Source organism: Heptranchias perlo, chromosome 4 (assembly GCF_035084215.1).
Source record: "Heptranchias perlo isolate sHepPer1 chromosome 4, sHepPer1.hap1, whole genome shotgun sequence".
Lineage (NCBI taxonomy): Eukaryota > Metazoa > Chordata > Chondrichthyes > Hexanchiformes > Hexanchidae > Heptranchias > Heptranchias perlo.
The window spans coordinates 119981120-120005663 of NC_090328.1; the positions used below are offsets into that span (position 1 = coordinate 119981120).

General features: G+C 45.2%; 2 long non-coding RNA genes across 2 annotated transcripts; one reads left to right on the forward strand and one right to left on the reverse strand.

Annotated features, from left to right (window-relative positions):
* Positions 1-1378: 1378 nt before the first annotated feature.
* LOC137320590 (uncharacterized) lies at positions 1379-9459 on the reverse strand. Its single transcript, XR_010962594.1, has 4 exons — positions 9400-9459; positions 8429-8548; positions 4198-4327; positions 1379-1465 (listed from the first exon to the last, which is right to left on the reverse strand). It is a non-coding gene; the product is annotated as an uncharacterized lncRNA (long non-coding RNA).
* A 2279-nt stretch (positions 9460-11738) lies between these two features.
* LOC137320591 (uncharacterized) lies at positions 11739-23773 on the forward strand. Its single transcript, XR_010962595.1, has 3 exons — positions 11739-12089; positions 18198-18253; positions 23070-23773. It is a non-coding gene; the product is annotated as an uncharacterized lncRNA (long non-coding RNA).
* Positions 23774-24544: the final 771 nt, after the last annotated feature.

Genomic DNA, 24544 nt, shown 5'->3' on the forward strand with positions numbered 1-24544 from the left:
CTTTTATCCCGACTCTTTGTTTTCTGTTAGTTAGCCAATCCTCTATCCATGCCAGTATATTACCCCCAACACCATGAGCTCTTATCTTGTGCAGTAATCTTTTATGTGGCACCTTATTGAATACCTTTTGGAAATCCAAATATACTGCATCCATTGGTTCCCCTTTATCCACCCTGCCCGTTACTTCCTCAAAGAACTCTAATAAATTTGTCAGACATGATTTCCCCTTCATAAAACCATGTTGACTCTCCTTGATTGTATTATGAGTCTCCAAATGTCCTGCTACTACTTCCTTAATAATGGATTCTAGCATTTTCCCAATGACAGATGTTAAGCTAACTGGTCTATAGTTACCTGCTTTCTGTCTCACTCCCTTCTTGAATAGGGCTCTTATGTTTGCAGTTTTCCAATCCGCTGGGACCTTTCCAGAATCTAGTGAATTTTGGAAGATTACAACCAATGCATCCACTATCTCTGTAGCCACTTCCTTTAAAACCCTCGGGTGCAAGCCATCAGGTCCAGGGGACTTGTCAGCCTTTAGACCCATTAGTTTACCTAGTAGTTTTTCTCTAGTGATAGTGATTGTTTTTAGTTCCTCCCTCCCCTTTGCCCCTTGATTTTCTATTATTATTGTTATGTTATTAGTGTCTTCTACTGTGAAGACACAAACAAAATATCTGTTCAATTCCTCTGCCATTTCCTTGTTTTCCATTATTATTTCCCCAGTCTCATCCTCAAAGGGACCAATGTTTACTTTAGCTACCCACTTCCTTAACAATTTATGTTAAGCACAGTAAACAATTCCAGACAAGGTATTATTGGCAAGTCTATTGTACATGATTAAATGAAAATTGCTATTTTTTTTTAAGAACCCATTTGGAAATTATACATTACTTACTAAAACTGAAAGAACCAGAGGACATAATCACTCCCTTGTCCAAAAAATTGTAAGAGTGGGCAATTTTTTTTTTCTGGCTAGGTAGCAATGTTTTCTAGAGACAATTTTTTTTGCACAGTAACTATTTCTAATATTTACTTCCAACATTCAGTTTTTTCTTTCAACTCAAAATATATTCATCCAGCCCAATTTTCAAAGAGGTAATCAACACAGGCTTCACTGTCTCTGATATCTCTTACATAGCCTCATCTAGAGTTTCCTTCTCCTCCGATGCAAACAGGTCACTGCTACGTGCAAGTTTATAGCACATCCCAATTATGTTATGGAAATTCTATGCTCAGCCGTCTTATGTACAAGGCTGTTTGTATGAAACCTTTTGTTATTCTGCGTGGAGTACCTATCTTCCCCAGTATGACAGGTTCAGAAGTGTGGTTGACAGTCAACTATAATAAAATGACATATTTAGATTTACCTCCCAGCCTCAGAGATGAAAAAGATCTGTAGAAATTTTCTGACTGCCATATCTGAAATTCCAGAAAATCCTTTGTTGCCCCAGATAAAAGTGTACTGAAAAAGTGAAAAGAAAACAAGCAGGCTTTGGTCTATGTATTGTTTTGAAAGTTCGTGAATTTTATAAATTCGAAAACTGAAAATACTGACTGCAGAATGAAATCATGAACTATACTGAATAACACTGTGCAACATGATTAAACATGTGGATGCACCAGATGTCAGAAAACTCCAGAATTAATTATTCAAAGATTTGTCAAAGTATAACAGCAAATCTTTTGTTGACAGAAAACTAGTCAATGTAGCATTAACTCACTCCCTGATTGAAATTCAACCTCCACACAAAAGTAGGCTATTCCCATCATCGCACTGAGGCAGCAAGGGGAGTAAAATCACCTGGGGGCTTAAGAAATTCATTCTAAATGGTTACGTCCCTCCACTGCATATATCCAGCTTTGTACTGAATGTTACCTTCTTTCAACAGAGGAGACGGTACTGAGATCCTCAAAAGCACATGGGTGCCAAAAAATATGGGGCTAGATTTTCGTCTTCACCACATGGGCCATAATTTGGCGGAGTGGATGAACCGCCTTTCATAGAACCCATCTGATTTTCATTTCAGTGATTTGAGCCTTTCGAATTTAATACCGGAGTACGTCAGAGCTGTGTTCTCGCCCCAACCTTATTCTTGCCAGATGTTGGCAGATGCAATTTAATGCGGATAAGTGTGAAGTGATGCACTTTGGGAGGAACAACATGGAGAGGCAGTATAATCTAAATCGTACTATTTTGAGAGGGGTGCAAGAGCAGAGGGACCTGGGAGTGCATATTCACAAATCTGTGAAAGTGGCAGGGCAAGTTGTTAGGGCAGTTATGAAAGCATATGGGATACTTGGCTTTGTAAATAGAGACAATGAATACAAAAACAAGGAAGTCATGCTAAACATTTACAAATCACTGGGTAGGCCTCAGCTGGAATATTGTGTACAATTCTGGACACCACACTTTAGGAAGGGTGACAAGGCCTTGGATAGAATACAGAGGAGGTTTATCAGGATGATACCAGGGATGAGGGACTTCAGTTACGTAGAGAGATTGGAGAAGCTGGGATTGTTCTCCTTAGTGCAGAGAAGATTAAGAGGAGGCCTGAAAGAGGTATTCAAAATAATGAGGGGTAATGATAGAGCAAATAGGGAGAAACGGTTACCTCTGGCAAGTGGGACAGTAACCAGAGGTCACAGATTTAAAATAATTGGCAAAACAACTAGAGGGGAAATGTAGAGAAATGTTTTCACACAGAGGGGCACTACCTGAAAGGGTGCTAGAAGCAGATTCCATAGGAACTTTCAAAAGGCAATTGGACATGTACTTGAAGAGGATTAATTTGCAGGGTTATGGGGGAAAAGCTGGGGCGTGGGACTAAATTGGACAGCTCTTTCAAAGAGCCGGCACAGGCATGACTGGCCGAGTGGCCTCCTTCTGTACTGTAAGATTCTACTACATCATGAAGTCAACAACAGAAAGAAGTGGATGTGGGACCAGCCTAGGCAATGACTAAATATACAGATCTGGACTTTAACGTCGATATAGCGGCCTTGGCTGAAACCGTGAACACCCTCACCGAAGCTCCATGAATCTTTGACCAAGAGGCCGCTAGCCTTGGTCTTCAGGTCAGCTGGAACAAGATGAAGGTGCAATCACTAGGATGCAATATCACTCCAACTACCTTCATAATAGATGACAATCCATCCAAGACAGTGGAATCAGTGACGCAATTCACTTACTTAGGTAGCATGATTTCCCCCAATGGGACTGTTTTCCTGACTGCCATAGACACGATGCACTTTTGAGTGCCACAGTGAACTCTCCATCTATATATGGAGATCGAACATAAGTCGCAATTTCAAAGTACTGCTCTACAACGCGTTCGTGATACCAATATTTAAATACGTGGGCACGCATCAAAGTAATGAATAGGCGAATCAATAGATTCGATTCCAGATCACTTAGTACACAACTGTAGGTTAAGCCTCTGGACAAAATCTTAAATGAGATTGAATGCAACCTGACTAATCAACCATCGCTGTCCAGGTTGGTTGATCATTACCAACTCCTCGGATATGGACACCTCATGCGCTACCCCCGAGTCTGACCGCCAGCGGTTCAACTCCAAACCACCACCAACGTGAAAGAAGCCACAAGGCAGATCCAGAATAAGGTGGGATGACAATGTAAGAGTGTTCTTTAATAGCAGGGGCTTTACTGCCGATGAGGCACAAGTGAGAGCCCTGAACCATAACGGTTGGAAGAAGCTGGCAGCGGCAACGTTCTCTCATGGATAAGCTTCTAGGCGATAGCTGCAAAGCACTGCCCACTTACAGAGGGCTTTCCACAGTCTATTTGCGTTGTCACTCCCTCAAAAAAAGTCAAGTTGATGAGAAGTAAAATTAACGTTAAAGCTCAGAATGAAGCTGTAGATATACAGTGAACATAAAAGGGAAAGTGTCCCCAGATGGTTTTTGCCCTGTGGGATGTCAGAGATATCCTATATGCATGCAGAGGTTGAAAAAATGAGGACTGATTCACCTTAGTCAACAAAGAATCTGACATTGCTAACTTCAAGTAAAGAGTCATAGTGAAGTTGACATCAATGTGTCAGTTTGTTCACCGTGATTTGTAGGTACGATCAATAAAATGTTTCTACAAAAAGTGTTTAAGTACAGAAAACCTTCAAATATTGGTTCAGAAAATTAAGTGAGATTAGCAGATTAATAATACTTTATGCTTACTCAAACTTCAGCGGACAAAGTTCCTCCACATGCAGTTCCTTTGTTGATAAAGTTATTTCCATACAATCTGATGAATATGGAGGAGTCAGTGGAGTTTCTACTTCCATGGTTTTAAAAAAGTCACAGCAAACTGCAAACATAATTAATGATAGAATGTCAATTCAGTAATTTCATTTAGAATTTAAATAATATTATCTTTTTTGTCAATAGAGTTGATAATTTTTCTTCCCTTTTCCTCTCCTGAAAGTGATGGCTCATGCTGAGGTATGGTCCTACACGCAACAGAAGCGTTTTATTTTCTTCACCCAATTGGGAATTCTTCATGTGTGAGCCTGGACAATGAGCACTGGTAGTTCAATCTATTGTGGGGACCATCACTGCCAAGCTTGAACCAGTCCTTACCCAACACCCCGATGCAAACACACTTCCATCCTAACTACTTATTGCCCACCTCTAGCCCTGATGCTTGTGAAATCCAAAGTGGCATTTATACAGCATACTTGCTACTTGCTTTTTATATATATATTCATGCTGAAACAAAAAGCTAATTACAATATCAAAGTTGCTTAAATATCACAATCTGCTCATTATTGTAACATTAAACGTAAACTACTGTAAGGTAGCTGGCTATTCTAGAACACACTACAGATATTGTGTAAAACAAAAGATTAATCCCTCATGTTCCACAAAACTGAAACTCAAAATATCTATACATTCTGGTGTTACCAGAAGGTCAATGGAAATGCAGCCTGTTCAGCTGGGTCTGAATGAGACCTCTCAAGGTTAGGGTCTAAGCAATTGGGCACTAACAAAGATTGCTCTGGGTCTTGCAATGACCTAATGAGTGGGAAAGCCTTGCAACAATTGGAATCACTGTCCTAATAGTAAACTGAGCAAAGAAGTGTTTCATCTTGCAACAAAAAGACTAACGAACATAATAGCCTTGAAGGCAATTGGGGTCACAACGCCCTGGTCATGAACTAAGCATTCACAGAAGCAATGTGTAGCACCAGGGTGCCAGAGCCAACTGACATTCTGCCAATCAGTTTCTGACAAGCGCCTGTCAAATTGAATGGCACCTTGCAGAGTTAATCCTCTTAATTCGGCTGCTATGGTTTGGTTCCATAAGTGGGCTTGTCTAATGTAGAATTTGAGGTATAAAGCCATGCTTTTTCTCACCTCTAATTTAAAGTAAGGGGGAGAATTTAAAGTAAGGGGGAGAGAGAGAGAGAGAGACAGAAAGACTTTCTAAGAAAGAACAGAAATTTAAACTTTCTGAAGAATTTTTGAAGTAGCTTGTCAAAAAGCAGACAGCATTTGTTAAGAATTTAGTAAAACTTGTAAAGTGTATCACAGCTATTGATTAATAGCTTAAGTTTCTGAACACAGAGAAAGTAAAGTAACTGTACAGTACAGAGATAACATCATGCAAGTTTACTTAAGCTAGAATAAGAAGACGACAAGCGAAGGAAACAATGACCACAGACAGTGATAACAACTATTTACAACAGCTCACCAACAGCATGCCCAGAGAACAAAACTGAGTATCCTAGAGGAAGGCAAAGCTAATCAACCAGTAGACTAAAAGGAATAGATCATATATATCTTTTCCTTTTTCAGGAATTTGTTAGTGACACATTGAATACAAGCTTAACCTTGTTAAACTGTATTGCAATCTTGGAGATATAATATAACTCTAATGCTTTGAGTAAAAATCCAGCTAAGGTTGAGATACCGTGATACACATAAGAACTAAGTACTTGGAATTCTCCATGTTTAACCTTATGATGTCATTAGATGATATTTAAATATTGTGTTCCTATTGTGATTGGCTTGGACTTGTCTCATTATTAATACAATTTGGACTGGGTAGTGTAAGATGGTTCAAGGGTGAGCTTGTTTAGCATCTTAAAACCTTAGACATGAATGTTAAATCTGTAACCCAATTCTATAATGTGAAAGTGTAGGAAAGGGGAAAAGATTCATTGAATACCCCTTGATTAATGTTCCTTATATATTTTACAGATTTACTGTTAATTAATCTTATGTTACTAAAATACTAAAAACACAATTTGAGCAAGTTCTACAGCAACAACACAAGGTATAAATTTGTCTTGGGCAGAAACGCAAAACGGACGATAACGCAAAACATCGGGCTGCCAATTCGCTATTGCCCGTTTTGCACTAGCTGCCCCCCAACTTCTTTTGATTTCTACTCTATTTCAATGCTAAAGCAATACGGCACCTTGCCTGCCTGTTTTTGACAGCAGCCAAGCACTGCGCTGATTACGTTATGGATTTATCCACAATATTGCCATAACCGGGAATTTCCTTGGCGCCAGACCCACTCCACCGCCATAACTTCGCCGGATGTGCGGTGGAATCCCAAGCGGCTCAGCGGGAGCAGTTCCAAGGAAATTATTGACCTCTCTCTCTTTTTTGGTCAGCACGCTGTTTGATTGCTCCCTCATTTGGCTGCTTGCTCCCATACTATTTATTTTACATTAATCCACACTGATCTACATCTGCCACCTACTGGCAATCTGGTCCTCAAAGCTCAGGCAACTTTATTTTTGTGCTTATATTTCTTACATGCTGGTTTGTCTGATTTGAATTCTGCAGGCCTGGAGGTTTGGAAAAGCTGCTCTTTATGATGCTGTCGCGTTTTTGGATCAATCCTAAATCAGAACACCAAGATCTGTTACCATCAGTGTTACATTTTTGGGTCTTTCCAACTTTCTTATCCGAGATTATTTCAGCTCTTATAAATCAAATCACTCTCAACTCCCCACACCTCTGAGAGTGTCTATCCTTGTATTGCGATCTAGATGCAAGCTGTCAGTAACAAGGCCAGGAAAACAAATAGCAAATTCTGTTTTGTAATTGCTTTTAGTTACTGGTTTTGAAAGAAGTAGAGCAACACATAAGACCTTGTTTTAATCAAAAGCAAAATACTGCAGATGCTGGAAATCTGAAATAAAAACAGAAAATGCTGGAAATACTCAGCAAGTCAGGCAGTATCTGTGGAGAAAGAAACAGAGTTAACGTTTCAGGTCGATAACCCTTCATCAGAACTGGAAGAAGCTGAAGACCTTGTTTTAAGTTTAAAATACCAAACAAATTTATTTTAACAAAAGATGAACAAGCAATTAAGTAAAAGTCATGCCATGCAGTTACATATTTACATCTTTCCATCTAACCCCTTGAATAGACAAAATTATAAAAGATTATAACTTGAAAGATTGAACTAAAAATCTTTGTAGATAACTTTTAAATAATACATTGCTTTCATTAATTTCTTATCACTGTGGGAACCTAATTAATCTACACAGTTTCTTGGAAATGCAAACTATTTTTTTTTCTTTCAGGAGTTTCAAACTTTTAAAAAAAAATTTGGATTGACTCTCCAAACTGAATCCCTAATTCAGAAAGAATCCCAGTAAAGTGTTATCTAGATTTCCTGGATTTTGAATATCTGACTAGCCAAATTTAAAAAGGAAGTGTGATGTGCCAACTGAACCAAACACAGCATTATTTATGTTTGAATTATCTCTTTCTCCAGCCTGTAACCGAAAAAAACTTGCAACATTGTGCTGAAATAAGCGTGATACAGAAATCTGAACTGGAGTTGTTTTTTTTTAAACTATTTATGTTCTGTGACTAGATTTAAAGGAGCAGCTACCAACCAAACACTAGATAAAATACCTCCTTTTTGCAAATTAACTTGTGGGCCTTTACATCATGGAAATGTACCTTAACATGAGGCATGAGGAGGAGGCAAAATTGGAGGAAAAATGTTGCCATGTGCCTCACACAAATGTATACTATAATTACTATTTTCATATTATTCCGAAATCTCTCTAAAGTGTATATTTCCCAATAAAGCAGATTCTTTAAGTTTGAATCAAGCTCTTCAATTGAAGCAGATGTAGAAAATCTAAAATACAAGTTATAGAAAAAGATTTTGAAAGTGATGCTTCCAAAATGGTTTAATTTACAAAGCAAAATATATTCAAGCTAAAGATTCTGCAACTTTTTAAAAATGAAAAATTTTAATTTTTAATCTACCTTGAAAGTACAAATCAATCAGATCTGTTAACACAGTAAGTAATAAATTATCGCAAATCAATCTACCTGTGGAAGCTTCTAAAATATTTGCTGTCAACAACCTTAAACTCTCAATTTATAAAATGATGCAGTTTTACATAAACACAGTACAAGACAATATTACCTGGTTCACTAACTTCTACTGTGAATTCATTAGCATCTTCATTATTTTCGTTCAACGAATAATTCACAGTTCCACAGAATTCAAATATTTCTGATTCCAGCTTAAACTTAGTTTTAAAAGCTATGAAAAAAAGTAAATTTGAATGACATTTAAAACCAATTCTTAATCATGTCAGTCTGTTTTTTCCTAATTGCTAAAGGATGGAACTACACACAGATTGTGACATACTAATCTGGGGGTATAATATTTTGCCAGATTCAATTTTTACACTAATGTTTTTTTTAAAAACCATCTAAATGTCTGGCTTCTTAAAAAAGGTGCCACATGATTACTTCCCACCAACGCACTTCTCTTTCAGACATCAAGACAAAGTAGTACAGTTGCTCCAATTGTTCACTATGACTTGTGATTTATGGAAACAGGAATAGTTTTGTCAGGTTTTGCTTCCTCCTTGATATTTCAATGTTCATTTCTGCCAAGTCAACGAGCACTCAGGCTAAAAACAGGAGACACTTCTTTGATCAGACAAAAACCAATGATCTTTTCTTGCCAATTTTTCTCTCCCAATTTTCCAGAACATGTTGAACTCTGGGATGGTGTTACACGGGTACAGGGTGCCTTATGGTACTTTGCTCAAGTGACCATTATTTTTGCCTGAACCTTGACAGAGAGCACCAGCAGGCTAATTGACTGCAGGGGAAATCATGGCCAAGCCTAATCCTGTCCTCAAACAACATCCTAGCAAGGGTTAGATTGCAGATCAGGAGCAGGAAATGTGGACAATATTCCTCTTTATAACCCAGGTGCATTAAGGCCAATTACAGTAGCCATATTGCCATGGAGCTGAATCGGCAGTAATTAATTAAGGGGAGGGGGAGCCGAGGGTCCGACAGTGGGCGGCATGATTTTTGTGGGGCCACGATGAGCGTTCATGCTCCTCCGGCCTCACAAAAACTGTTAAAAGAACTTACCTGGAGGGTTTCCGGAGCAGCTTCTAGCAGCCCCTTTAAGAACCCCTGGTTAGGCCGTTCTATTTGGAGTTCCACTGGGCGGAGCTAGTGCAATGCACGCATCACCACACTAAAATTGCATTGGAGCCCAATGTGCGTCATAGAACTCTGATTTGCACAGATTAGTGAGGCTTCCAACTGTTATGGGCAGAAACACTGGACAACTATTTCTCGGCCTGCTTCAAAATTGAGAGGGGCTTTGACATTGGTGAGATTGGGCGTTAAGTACTACACAGTGATTTCAGTCTCGCTACTGCCAGTGCCCACTGAAAAACGGGGCATTAACAAGACAAAAATTGGCTCCCATATAACTTACCATTATCTACGATCGTTTTATGTGAATTAATACTCGTTACATCTTCTGCTCTCAGTTGTAAAAAGTCTTTAATTTCTGAGACTGTTGAGGTGCCTTTAATCCAATTTAAATCTATTGCATTGCCGATACTCAATTCAACAGGCAGCATCAAAGACTGTCAAAAAAGATGCATTGTTATATTTAATAATTAACATATTCTTCCCTCAATTATTTATCATAATCTTCAATGCCCCATACACCACAAGCCATTCCTCAATCTCTTATTTTCCATTACATTTCATTCAGCTGTCAGGAATACTACTTGTGAGTAATTTGGAATAAAAAAAACTTAAATGCTGAAAAATTTCTTCCACAGAAGTAATCAATAGTTTTAATTGTAATGGAAGATTTTTTTTTAAAATGTTCATTATTTTATACTTTAAAATTACTATAATATAGTAGACCTATAAATAATGAAGTGATCTAATATATAGCTATGATATTCCCCTGCAACAAGCAATAAAATAAATCTGAATATCACTGCTGTTCAAATCACGTGGTACAATTCCTCATCTGTTCACATGTTTTAATGCAAGCAGCCCGCCAGCCATTGCTGTTGACCACAATACTCGTACTGGTAAAAAAGGTCTAAAAATAGCAAACAATGGTAACTAATGTTGTACAATGGAACCCATGGGTAGGTTGACAGCCAGCTTGGAAATTCTATTTGTGTGAAGACGAAGAGAGGGGTTTCCTCTCCTGTTGTTTCTAGGACGATGATGTAGGTTTGCATTATAACCATAGTTCTACAGCAACTTGCATTTAAATAGCACCTATTACAGAATTGTTCCAAAAAGTAATTCTGCTATCTGAAGAATCGTAAAACATTCTTCCCCTTTTTCAGAGTGTCATGTGGAAATGCTGGTATTACGCTTTCACTAAAACCTTTCTATCAAAAAAGGGTAAATTTGCCAGTGTGCAGCAATTACCTTTTCCCTAGTCAAATCAGAGGAAAAAGAATACATACCTCTGGGAAAGAGTTATTTTCGATTATTATTATCTTATCTTCCATGATCGTTGTCTGGGGTCTGTAGCACAGTTTTGATGTTTAGCATGGTCTCATTCCAAGTCTGAGATTGAAGCAAACTGAGGGAGGGGGTGGGAAAGTGTAGGAAGTGCACATAATAGCAGCAGGGTGGAACACAAGTAGGACCAGGGAGAGGAATGCAGAGTTTAAAAATTAAAACCACTGAACCTCAAGGCAAGTAGGGGCTTAACTGTTTAGCAGCATAAGGGCATACCAAACTTCCCAGTACTAAGCTAGGAACCAGAATTCATTTTTAAAGGGCTTATAGCACTATCATTTATTTAGTTTAGTGCTAGAAACCAGCTTTAACATACACTATGGGAAGAATGGGCCTACGAGCATCTCTGCCTCACCCTTTTCCCATCTTTCCTTCCCACTTTCCATCGCAACTGTCCATTTCTTCCTGCCCTTCACCATTTCCCTCTTGCTCCTACTGCCTCCATGCGAAATGTCTTGCTTCCCGCCCCTCACTCTTTCACCACCCTCTCTCCCTTCGCTTCCTGCCCCAAGCACTCATGCCTTCGAGCCCATTGCTTTTTCCCCTCTCCCCGCCTAATGTTTCTGTCCCAGGCCGAATCTCTCCCCAATCAGCCATGTACACATGCCACTGGAAAAGCAGCTTGCTTGCTAGAATCTTAAGAAAATATACTGTTGATGAAAAATTACTATGTTTGTGCTATGTAGATTGTGTAAAACATTAGTAAATAAGCAGTTTTAATCCTAACAAGAAATATTTGACGATTATAATTTCTTTGTTCAATTTTCTGCAGAGCCTCCTCTAGTCAAGAGATGGCAGCAATGCACAAGAAACTTAATGTACAGATTTTAGCCAGGACTAAAACACTGGTCTGGTAAAATGACAGTATGGGCTTGATTCTTATATGGAGCAGGGAAGAGAGCGAGCGAACGAAACCCGGAAGTGAAGTGAGCGTGTCGGAATCTGCGATCACAACTTAATTGAAGCCAATACTTTTTGCTTCCGGGTTTCACCTCTCCAAGCTGAGCAGTAGTTGTACTGTGCACCCACATGATGCGATCTGAAGTCCACTATTTAAAGGGCTAATACAAAAATGGATTTTGGAGCAGTAAGGAGCAAATGAAGCAATGGGTTCAAAGAGAGCAACGCCAGCACCCAGATTCACACATGGTTCCAGTGAAGTACTGCTGGGTGCAGTAATGAGGACCAGGAGGGAAATAATTTACCCCAGCGATGGGAGGAAGAAACCTGGTTCGGCCACCAAGAAGACGTGGCTGGAGATAGCTGAGGGGGTGAGTAGCAGGAACATGGTGCCCCGATGTTTTGGCTGCAGTGCAGGAAGCGCTTTAATGATCTAACCAGGTCAGGAAAAGTGAATACAGTTGCTGATTCACCTACATCCTGTGGTGTCCAGCACCCCCCTCTCACACTGACTTGTCAAGCGTACTCCATCACATCACTCCTCACACCCACTTAAGTTTCAGCAGCACCCATCCTTCACTTTCCATGCACTTCCCCACCTCCCCATGTATCCATCCACCACTGCCACTCACCCCGATCCTTATGCAATTTGATGCATGTGTCTCGTGGTCACTCTCAGCCAATGCACTGCATCCATCAGGTGAATACATCACCTTCAGTCCCTCACAGGTCTGTTCTTTCGCCCCTTGTAGGAGAGAGCGCAAAACGCAAGGGAGAGGGCAAGGACTGGAGGTGGCCCTCTACAAATAGTCCAGCTCACAGATGCAGAGGAGGACGCCATGGAGATAAGTGGCACATCTGCATCCCAGATGGAGAGACTGGGAACCCGCAGACACCCGGTGACAGAATTTAAACATCTTTCACACACACAATGACTTTATTTCATCAATGACTGAACTATGAGAAATCTGAATATGGTGATTGGCAAGATTCTTACTTTGCCATGACTAATTCATATCGCTTTCTGTTGTCTTCCCAGGCTTTCACACGTATGAGAAGAATGTGAGGAGATGCATGGCATTGATTCCTCAGAGGACCTCATTCCTTCTGAGGGCGCACCGTCACAGGACATACAGCCCTGCACCAGCACAAATACTCGCATTTCGGTGGGTCCTCTTACACAGTTAGTTGGGTTTTCACCTGATGATTCACAACTCATAAGGGAGCATGAGCAGACAGCGGTGGCAGGAGCAGCTGTGGACAGTCTGCGTCAGAGCTCTGCTCAGCTGGACACAGATGCTGAACCCCGTGGGCCATCGTTGAGAATGAAAATGATTGGGGTACAACTACAACTTTGCGAGGTACTGGAAAATGAGCCAGGCGCAATCTCCATAATAGCTGGGAGGATGGAGGAGACCAACTCCAATACTAGTGGATTGTTGTCCCAGGTAATTTCGACAATGTCTGTCAAGGAGACGGTGGTTGCCTCCATGGAGTTTCAAGCTCTATGCAGGCCATGACCACAGCCGTGCAGACTTTAGAAGCCAGCATGTCTGCCGCCTTCAACAGAATGACAGATACCTTTTCGGTGGCCTTACAATACGTCACTGATCTGCACCAAGCTGTTGTCGAGCAGCGTGGTAGGAGTGCTGGCCCAGGAGAGGGATGATGGTGAATGGGGACATAGAAGTGGGAACTCCATTCAAAGCGCTCCCATCTCTCACCCATTGTCCCCCTCCTCAACCAGTACCCAAATGCTGCCTCCTCTCCCGATGGCCGAGTCTGCCCCTGCACAGGTGAAGCAATCTTTGGTGGGGCCCTCACGGGCTCCAAAACCCAGAGATCATTGGCAAAAGGCATCTCAGCAGTCAGGGCAGGAATCTAAGCAGCCTGCCTCTACCTTTGCTGAAGCCACAGGGATCCACCACGTAGAAGCAGTAGGTAGGATAAGTTCAAGAAATTGAAGTTCACCAAGGGTATGCACATTGGTGTGTGAAGAAATGTTATGTTGTGAAGTTTCCTTTTTGTTTAATACTGGCACATAAAATTTATTAATTAGCACCACTTCAATGTCTTGCCCATTGTTGTGTCCTGAGTGTGAAATCATTCTTTCTTTTGCTTCATGATGAATGCCAATACATGACGTAATTCATTTGGTTGATGTGCAATGGGTACTTGCATGGCTGAGGGGCTGTTTTGTGCAAATGGGGAGGGTTGGTTGTGGTGGTGGGAGCCGGATTGATTATTTCAATGTCCACTTTTTTCACACTCTGACTAAGAGAACCTGTGAGAGATGAGGACATCCCTGGCAGCAATATGCGCAACTGATCTGGTGATGGGTGTCCCGTCTTCATATTCCTTGTCCTCTTCAATGTTGTCACCATCAGAGGATGATTGACAAGCGTCTTCATCCTCCTCTACCCGTAACCCTTTCTGCTGCACTATGTTGCGCAGGACGCAGCACACCACGATGATTCTGGACAACCTCGCTGGTGAGTGCTGAAGGGCGCCTCCAGAACTATCCAGGCACCTGAAGCGCATCTTCAACATGACAATGGCTTGCTCAATGACACACCTGCTGTAGTACTCTTGGGCCTCATTGGTGGGGTTCCTCACAACCAAGTTTGAAGGGGGTATCCCTTGTCTCCAACAAGCCTGTTGGGAAGAGGTCTGGCATGTTCGACTGGCGCAGTATAAATGCATCATGACAGTTCCCAGGGACCCTGGTGCATACCTGCACTGATGGCGTGAAACCCCTTTCAGTTGATGAAGATTCCTGGCTCAAGTGGTGGTCCTTGGATTGCCATGTGTGTGCAATCGATTTCACCCTGCACCTGTGGGAAGCCAGCCAGAGAGGCGAAACCGACTGCCCATTCATTCTGGCTATTGTCCTCGCGGGGCAAGTTCACATAAGCGGGCGCCCTGGCAAACAACCTATCCATCACCTGCCTTATACACTTATGTGCAGATGACTGATACACCCTGGAGATATCACTGGTGGCGCACTGTAAGGAACCAGGGGCAAAGAAATTGAGGGCAGTGGTGATTTTTATTGCGACAGGCAATGCTTGGCCACCAGGTCCAGCAGGGAGCAGCTATTCTTCAAGGAGGTTGCAGATGTCTGTGACCACTTGCTGGCTCAAACTAAACCTGCGCAGGCACTGCTCCTCAGAGAGGTCCAGGAAGCTCAGCCTCTGCCTGAATACCCTCTCACGTGGGTAGTGCCTCCTGTGACCTCGGCCCCTCTGTTGCTGTTCTCTAGATCTTTGTTGTGCACGTCGCTCGTGTGCACCTGCAGATCCCAACACAGCACGACGTGGCTGCCGTGGTGGTCATTTTCTTTCTCCTCACATGTCCTTTCGAATACATCCATTGCACCCCCTATTCTGATCTTGTCAGTTTGAAACGCTCCAAAGTTTTGCAAAAGCTGTCTCCACAAAGGGGGTCGATTTTGCAATGGTGGCGAGTTGGCGCGGGGGAGTGAAACCCGCATAAACAAAACTTACTGTTTCCGACGCGATCGCATGGTGAATGCTGATGATTAACGTCCTCTCCGGGTTTCGTGCCCGTCAGCCAGCCTGATTGACAGGCTGGCTGCCGTCAGGAACTACAACGCGAGGGGGGGGTGGCGCGAGAAAGAGAAAGAGCAAGACGACATCCGGCGCTGGAACGGAAGATTGGGGGGGAGCGGAGAGGAGAAGGTCAGGGGAGGGAGAGGGGAAGGTCGGGGGGGGGGTGGTGGGGGGGGTGGAGAGAGGCGAAGGTCGGGGGGGGGGGGGGGGAGGTGAAGGTCGGGGGGGGGGGAAGAGGCGAAGGTCGGGGGGGTGAAGAGGCGAAGGTCGGGGGGGGGGGGGAAGAGGCGAAGGTCGGGGGGGGGGGGGAAGAGGCGAAGGTCGGGGGGGGGGAAGAGGCGAAGGTCGGGGGGGGGGAAGAGGCGAAGGTCGGGGGGGGGGAAGAGGCGAAGGTCGGGGGGGGGGAAGAGGCGAAGGTCGGGGTGGGGGAAGAGGCGAAGGTCGGGGGGGGGGGAAGAGGCGAAGGTCGGGGGGGGGGGGAAGAGGCGAAGGTCGGGGGGGGGGGAAGAGGCGAAGGTCGGGGGGGGGAAGAGGCGAAGGTCGGGGGGGGGGGGAAGAGGCGAAGGTCGGGGGGGGGGGAAGAGGCGAAGGTCGGGGGGGGGGGAAGAGGCGAAGGTCGGGGGGGGGGAAGAGGCGAAGGTCGGGGGGGGGGAAGAGGCGAAGGTCGGGGGGGGGGGAAGAGGCGAAGGTCGGGGGGGGGGGAAGAGAGGTGAAGGTCGGGGGGGGGGGGAAGAGAGGGGACGATCGGGGGGGGGGGGAAGAGAGGGGACGATCGGGGGGGGGGGAAGAGAGGGGACGATCGGGGGGGGGGGGGGAAGAGAGGGGACGATCGGGGGGGGGGGGGGAAGAGGGGACGATCGGGGGGGGGGGAAGAGGGGACGATCGGGGGGCGGGGGGAGAGAGGGGACGATCGGGGGGGGAGAGAGGGGACGATCGGGGGGGGAGAGAGGGGACGATCGGGGGGGGAGAGAGGGGATGATCGGGGGGGGAGAGAGGAGACGATCGGGGGGGGGGGGAGAGAGGGGACGATCGGGGGGGGGAGAGAGGAGACGATCGGGGGGGGGAGAGAGGGGACGATCGGGGGGGGGAGAGAGGGGACGATCGGGGGGGGGGGGGGGGGAGAGAGGGGACGATCGGGGGGGGGGGGGGAGAGAGGGGACGATCGGGGGGGGGGGAGAGAGGGGACGATCGGGGGGGGGGGAGAGAGGGGACGATCGGGGGGGGGAGATAGGGGACGATCGGGGGGGGGAGAGAGGGGACGATCGGGGGGGGGGAGAGAGGGGACGATCGGGGGGGGGGGAGAGGGGGGACGATCGGGGGGGGGTGAGAGAGGGGACGATCGGGGAGGGGGGGAGAGAGGGGACGATCGGGGAGGGGGGGAGAGAGGGGACGATCGGGGAGGGGGGGAGAGAGGGGACGATCGGGGGGGGGAGAGAGGGGACGATCGGGGGGGGGGAGAGAGGGGACGATCGGGGGGGGGAGTGAGGGGACGATCGGGGGGGGGAGAGAGGGGACGATCGGGGGGGGGAGAGAGGGGACGATCGGGGGGGGGAGAGAGGGGACGATCGGGGGGGGGGGGGGGGAGAGGGGACGATCGGGGGGGGGGGGGGGGGAGAGGGGACGATCGGGGGGGGGAGAGAGGGGACGATCGGGGGGGGGAGAGAGGGGACGATTGGGGGGGGGGGGGGAGAGGGGACGATCGGGGGGGGGAAGAGAGGGGACGATCGGGGGGGGGAGAGAGGGGACGATCGGGGGGGGGAGAGAGGGGACGATCGGGGGGGGGAGAGAGGGGACGATCGGGGGGGGGAGAGAGGGGACGATCGGGGGGGGGAAGAGAGGGGACGATCGGGGGGGGGAGAGAGGGGACGATCGGGGGGGGGTGAGAGAGGGGACGATCGGGGGGGGGGGGGGAGAGAGGGGACGATCGGGGGGGGGGGGAGAAGAGAGGGGACGATCGGGGGGGGGAAAGAGAGGGGACGATTGGGGAGGGGGGGAGAGAGGGGACGATCGGGGGGGGGAGAGAGGGGACGATCGGGGGGGGGAGAGAGGGGACGATCGGGGGGGGGAGAGAGGGGACGATCGGGGGGGGGAGAGAGGGGACGATCGGGGGGGGGAGAGAGGGGACGATCGGGGGGGGGGGGAGAGGGGACGATCGGGGGGGGGGGAGAGGGGACGATCGGGGGGGGGGGAGAGGGGACGATCGGGGGGGGGGGAGAGGGGACGATCGGGGGGGGGGGAGAGGGGACGATCGGGGGGGGGGGAGAGGGGACGATCGGGGGGGGGGAGAGGGGACGATCGGGGGGGGGGGGGGGGACGATCGGGGGGGGGGGGGGGAGAGGGGACGATCGGGGGGGGGGGGGAGAGGGGACGATCGGGGGGGAGAGATTGGACGATTGGGGGGGGACGATCGGGGGGGGAGAGAGGGGACGATCGGGGGGGGGGGGGGGGAGAGAGGGGATGATGGGGGGGGGGGGGGGAGAGAGGGGATGATGGCGGGGGGGGGGAGAGAGGGGATGATGGGGGGGGGGGGGGAGAGAGGGGATGATGGCGGGGGGGGGGGAAGAGAGGGGATGATGGCGGGGGGGGGGGAGAGAGGGGATGATCGGGGGGGGGTGGGGAGAGAGGGGATGATCGGGGGGGGGGTGGGGAGAGAGGGGATGATCGGGGGGGGGTGGGGAGAGAGGGGATGATCGGGGGGGGAGAGAGGGGACGATCGGGGGGGGGTGAGAGAGGGGACGATCGGGGGGGTGGGGGGGGGAGAAGAGAGGACGATCGGGAGGACATCGGAGGGGTGAAGAGGGGGACATCGGACATTGGAGCAGGGTGGAAACGTAGGTTGATTTTGTGTTTTAACTTCCTTCGATGGTTTTTTATTTAATTTATTTTGTTTCTTTTTCCCTGATCCAGCCCTTCAGCCTGGTTTCACCAGGCATGAATCAGAAGTGATGGGCAAAGCCGCTCAGGTAAGTTAAAAATCATTACAATCACTTAATCTGTCACAGGTAAAGTGCCTTAAATACCTCAACGAGGTACATTTGGCTCTTTAACTGTCATCCCACACACAGCTGCGTCCTTGGGAAACTCGGAAGTCGGCGGGTTAGAGCCAGCTTCCGGACCCGAACAGGATTTCCGCGATTTTTGGAGCCACCCCGCCCCCCCCACTTCCCCCTAAAATTGAGCCCAAGAACTCTCTGCCAAACATTTGCCAGAGGGAACTGAGACACCAGTTGCAATAACTGAGTTTTTATTCGAATGAGGCAATTAAAAGTTTAAAAACCCACAAGAACTGCAGCTGCCGGGAAACCCGTGCTAGAGACGTTAAATTTGAAGTTGGGTGACATTCAATTTAAGGACAGCTACTTGACGTCTACTAACGATGTTAATTGCCCCACTAACGACCCATCCGCCAGCACTAATCGGGACTACCACGTCGGCTAGTACGTTGTGCACATGCATTCAAAGGCGCCCACGTTAAACCTGGAAGTGGGCGAGTTCGAGCCGGGTTGTGGTCGCGATAAAAAAAAACAATTTTCATCTCCCACCCGACCCCAACCCACCCATACTTGGGGGTTAAAATTCCCCCTATGTATCAGCCGTGACTCGGAGGTAGCACTCTCACGTGGGATTAAGTCCACTCTTGACACTTGAGCACAAAATCTAGAGACACAGAAAAAGGGACTTTGTTGAGGAAGGGAGAGCCAGAAAGAGAAACACAGACACATGGCAGCGAGAGAGAGGAAAAAGGCTCTATAAGGGCTGGAGGGGAAATAGAAAGGTAAGACAAACAGACTAAACCTGTTGACGGGTAGGGAAAGGAAGGAGAAAACCTTCTAGCAGGGAAGGGAATTAATTTTTAGTTTTAAAACTGTTTTCCAATCTCTGAATTGCCACGTCTGTCTGTCAGTGATAAGACACTCCCCAACTCCAGTCTTGAACCTAGAGCTGCAAACAAGGCCAGAGTCAGGATCTAGGTACAGGAGCCTGAATCATGCGTGGGGCCATGGATTCAGAGAGTGACTTAAGGCCAGGGTTGAGGCTTGGGGGAGGGGTCTGTCTCAATCTTAGGCTGTCAGCCATTGCACAAGGAAACCAGGAAGAGAAGCATCTGAAATTGCTTTAGGAGCTGGGTGTGCAAGCAGTGCTTCCAGTACCAGGCAGGGCCTAATTTACATCAACACTATTCTGGTGAGTACTGTGTGTAATTCCTCCTACAAGATACTGTGATTATAAATACCCGATTCCACGCCCCCCCCCCCACCCCCAACCCCAACCTTTCTACACTCTGTGCCCAAGAACCTATTGGGGACTCAGAACCCTGTTGAGCTGGGGTTGGGGGTTGGGGGGGAAAGAGAGAGACAGAGACAAAGGTAAGAGAGAAAGACAGAGAGAGACAGACAGACAAGACAGACAAAGTCAGAGAGAGACACAGATGTTCTTTCCTCCCTTTTGTGCTTACATACAACAACCAAAATCCAAATTATTGAAATATCAGGCTTACTGCCATATAGCTATGGCAAGTGTGCCAACTGTCTTCCACCACCAGCAGTAAACGCAAATCACCCACCAAAAGCAAAATCCTGTCCTATACACTTTTAAGTGCTATTGTACCTCATCATCCAGCTGTGAAAATGGTTTGTAATCTTCCTCAACCAAAAGCATTTCAGTTGCTTTTTCAGTAGTATCCTTTTCTGCGGGATAGAGCATACAGGACCTGAAACAGTGCAGCATAGGGTCAAAACTAGCAAATGCCATACATAACATTTTAAGTGGTAGTCATTTTCCATCAACAAAAAGAACATTAAACATGCAAGAATAAAGTATTCTATAAAGATCTGGAATGTAACATAAACCATTGCGGTACATCAAAAAAGTCTACAACTGAAGAACAATCACAACACTGCAAACTTTAGTTTGAAGCTTCCTAACTGAGTGGTTTAGCAGGTATGGTAATGCACATAACTTACTAGTTAAAAGGATAGAAATTTTGATCTACCAAGTTCAGGAATGAAAGCTTAACACATTTGCCCATTCCTGTGCATGTTATTTCTACACAGCATTAACTTGTTTAAAATAAAGGAGCTAACATCTGATTAAAAATATCACACATATAGAATATAGCATTAGTGTTTTGGGTGTTTGTATGTGAACTTTGCCGAATGGAAGCTCTACACAAAATGGGCCTGAACAACCGTGGGCTATTGATCCCGACATAAGTACCAAATCCATCATAGTAAACCCCACCAGAGTATGTGAGGTTAGGGGGAGGTTCCTTATTTTAAATATTCCTAGCAGGCACCATGCCTCGGCTCCACCAGACCCAGCAGCCGTCTGGTTGGGGCCTATCAGCCCAATTGCAAAGGAGGTCGACCCTTGAAATCTTCTTGTTTCTGTCTCCAGAGGTCCAGCCCAAGTGCCAGGCCTGGACCCCCAGATGGACCATACTTCTGCCAGCTGGGAGGCTGGTATGCCTCCTTTTGCTCTGTACACCTCCTTTTGACCCAGTGTACCAGCTGCCCAGCAACTCTTGGCCTGGGAGTCCCTTCCCCTTCTGATGCAGGGGATCATGTTTGTGTTGGACCCCAAACAAGGGTCCATAGAAAGTCGCAGCACAGGGCAGCATGAAGGATCCAGCGTATCCAGGTTCCAGCCAAATTCACGGGTCTTATGCCACATTCCTGCCTCCCGTATTGGGGAAGTATGCCAGAAGATCCGCGGATTTTCAGAACCAGTGTCTCTAATTTGCATCCTCTAACTGCTAAAACCATTCTTTTTTTAAAATAAAGCCTGCAACATGAAATTTAAGCAATTTACTGACGTCAACTCGAACTCCAAGCTACAATCACAATCATCTGGATTCCCACAGAGAATACTTGAGCAGTTGCCTTAAAGGTACAGGCCAGGTTACCATCTCTCTGGGGAAGGGCGTTCCACAGACTCACGACCTTCTGAGAGAAAAAATTTCTCCTCATCTCCGTCTTAAATGGGAGACCCCTTATTTTTAAACTGTGTCCCCTAGTTCTAGTCTCTCCCACAATGGGAAATATCCTCTCAGCATCTACCCCTTCAAGTCCCCTCAGGATCTTATATGTTTCAATAAAATCACCTCTTATTCTTCTAAACTCCAATGTGTACAAGCCCATCCTGTCCAACCTTCCCTCATAAAATAACCCCCTCATCCCAAGAATCAGTCGAGTGAACTTTCTCTGAACTGCCTCCAGAGCAATTATGTCCTTTCTTAGATAAGGAGACCAAAACTGCACATAATATTCTAGATGTGGTCCCACCATTGCCCTGCACAACTGTAGCAAAACATTTCTATTTTTATATTCCATTCCCCTTGCAATAAATGACAACATTCCATTTGCCTTCCTAATCACTTGCTGTACCTGCATACTAACCTTTTGTGATTCATGTACTAAGACACCCAGATCCCTCAGTACCTCAGAGTTCTGCAATCTCTCTCCATTTAAATAATATACTGCCTTTCTTTTCCTCCTGCCAAAGTGGACATGTTCACATTTTCCCACATTATACTCCATCTGCCAAACTTTTGCCCACTCATTTAACCTATCTATATCCCTTTGCAGACTCTTTATGTCCTCTTCACAACTTAGTTTCCTACCTACCTTTGTGTCATCAGCAAATTTAGCAACCATACATTCAGTCCCTTCATCCAAGGCACTGATATAGATTGTAAATAGTTGAGGCCCCAGCACTGATCCCTGTGGCACTCCACTCGTTATATTTTGCCAACCTGAAAATGACCCATTTATGCCTACTCTCAAGCTAAAGTGTAGCCTTCAGGTGAAGTAGGGTTAGATGGCAAAGGACAGATAATTGGACTAGAGCACACAGATATAATTCGGTCGCCATTTTAAAGCCATATAATCTGACCTTTTTTTACATTCCCTTTATAAATTTCTATGTCCACAATTATAATGGAAACAATCTTTGTAAATTTGTCACCTTGTAATTACACCCTCCCACCAGTGGCAATGCTGCAGCCAAGAATGGGATACTATCAAACTGGAGAGGGGGCGGGGGGAGAAGCAAGAAGCAAGTTGACATTTAAAACACTACAAAAGGTCCTGTTTACATGAATGGAAAGATGACAGGACATACCAATTTTAATAATACAGTACATGGATGTAAGAGTAGCTGTCAGCTTCCTGGATCAGAACCCTATCTCTAGGACATTTGTGTACAGTCCTATACTAAATGCTTTCTATTTGATGTACTGCACCATTGTGCTGTTGTCTATCTGCAGAAGCAAGGACCTGCTCTGTGGCTGAGGCTGAAAAATATGTAAACATGGAATGTTCACAGCATTGCTATTGGAGCACCAATGTACTATCCCCTGGAACGTTTCCAATAAGTAACACAAAGTTAAGAGAAATTGCTCTGATTTGTAAGCAAAGTGCCCTTGGATTGTATCCAAGAAATTCAGTAGCCTTGTAGTCCGGATGCTTTCAGTGAATGACCAATATAGTCACAACCAAATCACCTTTCTTACAATTGTAAAAGCATGTTCTTACTATAAAGTGCAATTTCCACTAGGCAGTAATTAGGTAATAAAATTACTATTAGGCCAAATTTAGAGCCCTTGATGCTTTGACTTCTTCATAACAAATGCTTTACTGACACCTAATATATATTATATTCCCAAGCCAGTTTCAGTGAATCTAGAGTTTGTGTTGTGTCTTCATTCATGTAGATAGATTTAGTTTCTTAAAAATTAAATGAATAATATTGGCCTTATTCTTTTCCCTTATTTTTCAGGCTCTGTGATCAGCATATCTTCTGATTTGGACATTTATCATATTCAACTTACTGTGCAGAAGCAAACCTTTTATGTAACATCTTGATATGATGCCTTGATATCCCTTCCAGTGAATGATGAATTTTGAGAGGTTTGGTTTTCTGTTGGGGTACAAGACAGGCCATGGGGTTCCTTACTTCTTTAATTCACTCTCCTTCAAATGGAACACTGCTGAATTTAAAAAGACCAGATTCCTATTGATTTTTGACTCCTTTATTAGTCCAATTTTCAGCACATTTGGTAAGGCTATGATTCTTTTCTCCTTGGCAGGATCGGTGTGTTAAAAATGACTGTGCTTCTGAGGTTGCTGAAACGCTCTAAAATGTTCTAAAATGCTCCTAATATGGATGATTGTAAAACAGGTTGAATGGTTGTTGCTGTGTCTATCTTATATTGGGTGATTTTATTTTTACTTTTGGAAAATTGAAAAAAAGGGTTTCAGAAAAGTTTATTTTTAAAAATTTAACTTTTAAGGAAATCATATCTAATAGAATTTAAGTCTCACAGATGAGGAACACTTTTTTTTAAAATTACTGTTTTGTACAGGTATAATAAATTTCAGCTTCAATTCTTAAGTTTAACAGCTCTCACTTTATAAAAAACAATGTTCTTTTTTTACCTGAAAAACATTCCCTCAGTCAAAGGTTCTCCTTTGGAATTTACGAACGGGTCTTTTAATGAATATATTTTCAATCTGCTTCTGAGATTATGCAACCTGGGCAACTGTTTTTGAAACTCTGACAGGTAATCTGCAAATACAATTTCATCGTGCAGAAAAAAATCTAAAAGAAAATTAAATGTAATTTACATCATTAGCAATTTTGTACAAAGCTGCAATAGAAAACCATCAAAACCTGCAGGTCACATTTCTTTCGTGCAATTTCATTACCTCCTGCATATGACTGCTCCAATTTTATAAGACACTAATCGATCTAACTTGATCTGCACGTGGTAAGTCAGAGGATATGCTGTTTCATACCATGAAACACATTATGCATTGTATAATATGGCTGATTTCCCATTTCTTTGCTCGCTAGCAAAATAAAAATTGTCACTTTTCTTATTCCTTTCCCAATTTTTTATGTGAGTTCTTTGTCCTTCACTCTCTCTCTCTCTCTCTCTCTGTATGGCTCTCACATTCTTTTTGTTGTGGTGTCTGTGGCTTTTTCTGACTGTTTTTCTAACTTTTTATCAGTCTTTCCAGAAATCTTCCCTTTGCTCTGGCTCCTACATCTTTCCCAATCACTCTCTCACATTCCTTTTCAGCTGTAATCAAATTCTATGCCTTAAGTTAAAGCCCAGCATAATCGGGAAGTTGCCTGGAAACAAGTATATGTTCAGAGTGAGTATTCTGATCGGGGTGGGGCTGGCTGTCTGAAAACTGTGAAACACACATAGGTAAGAGAAAAATCGGGTTGGTGGTTCAGGACAAATG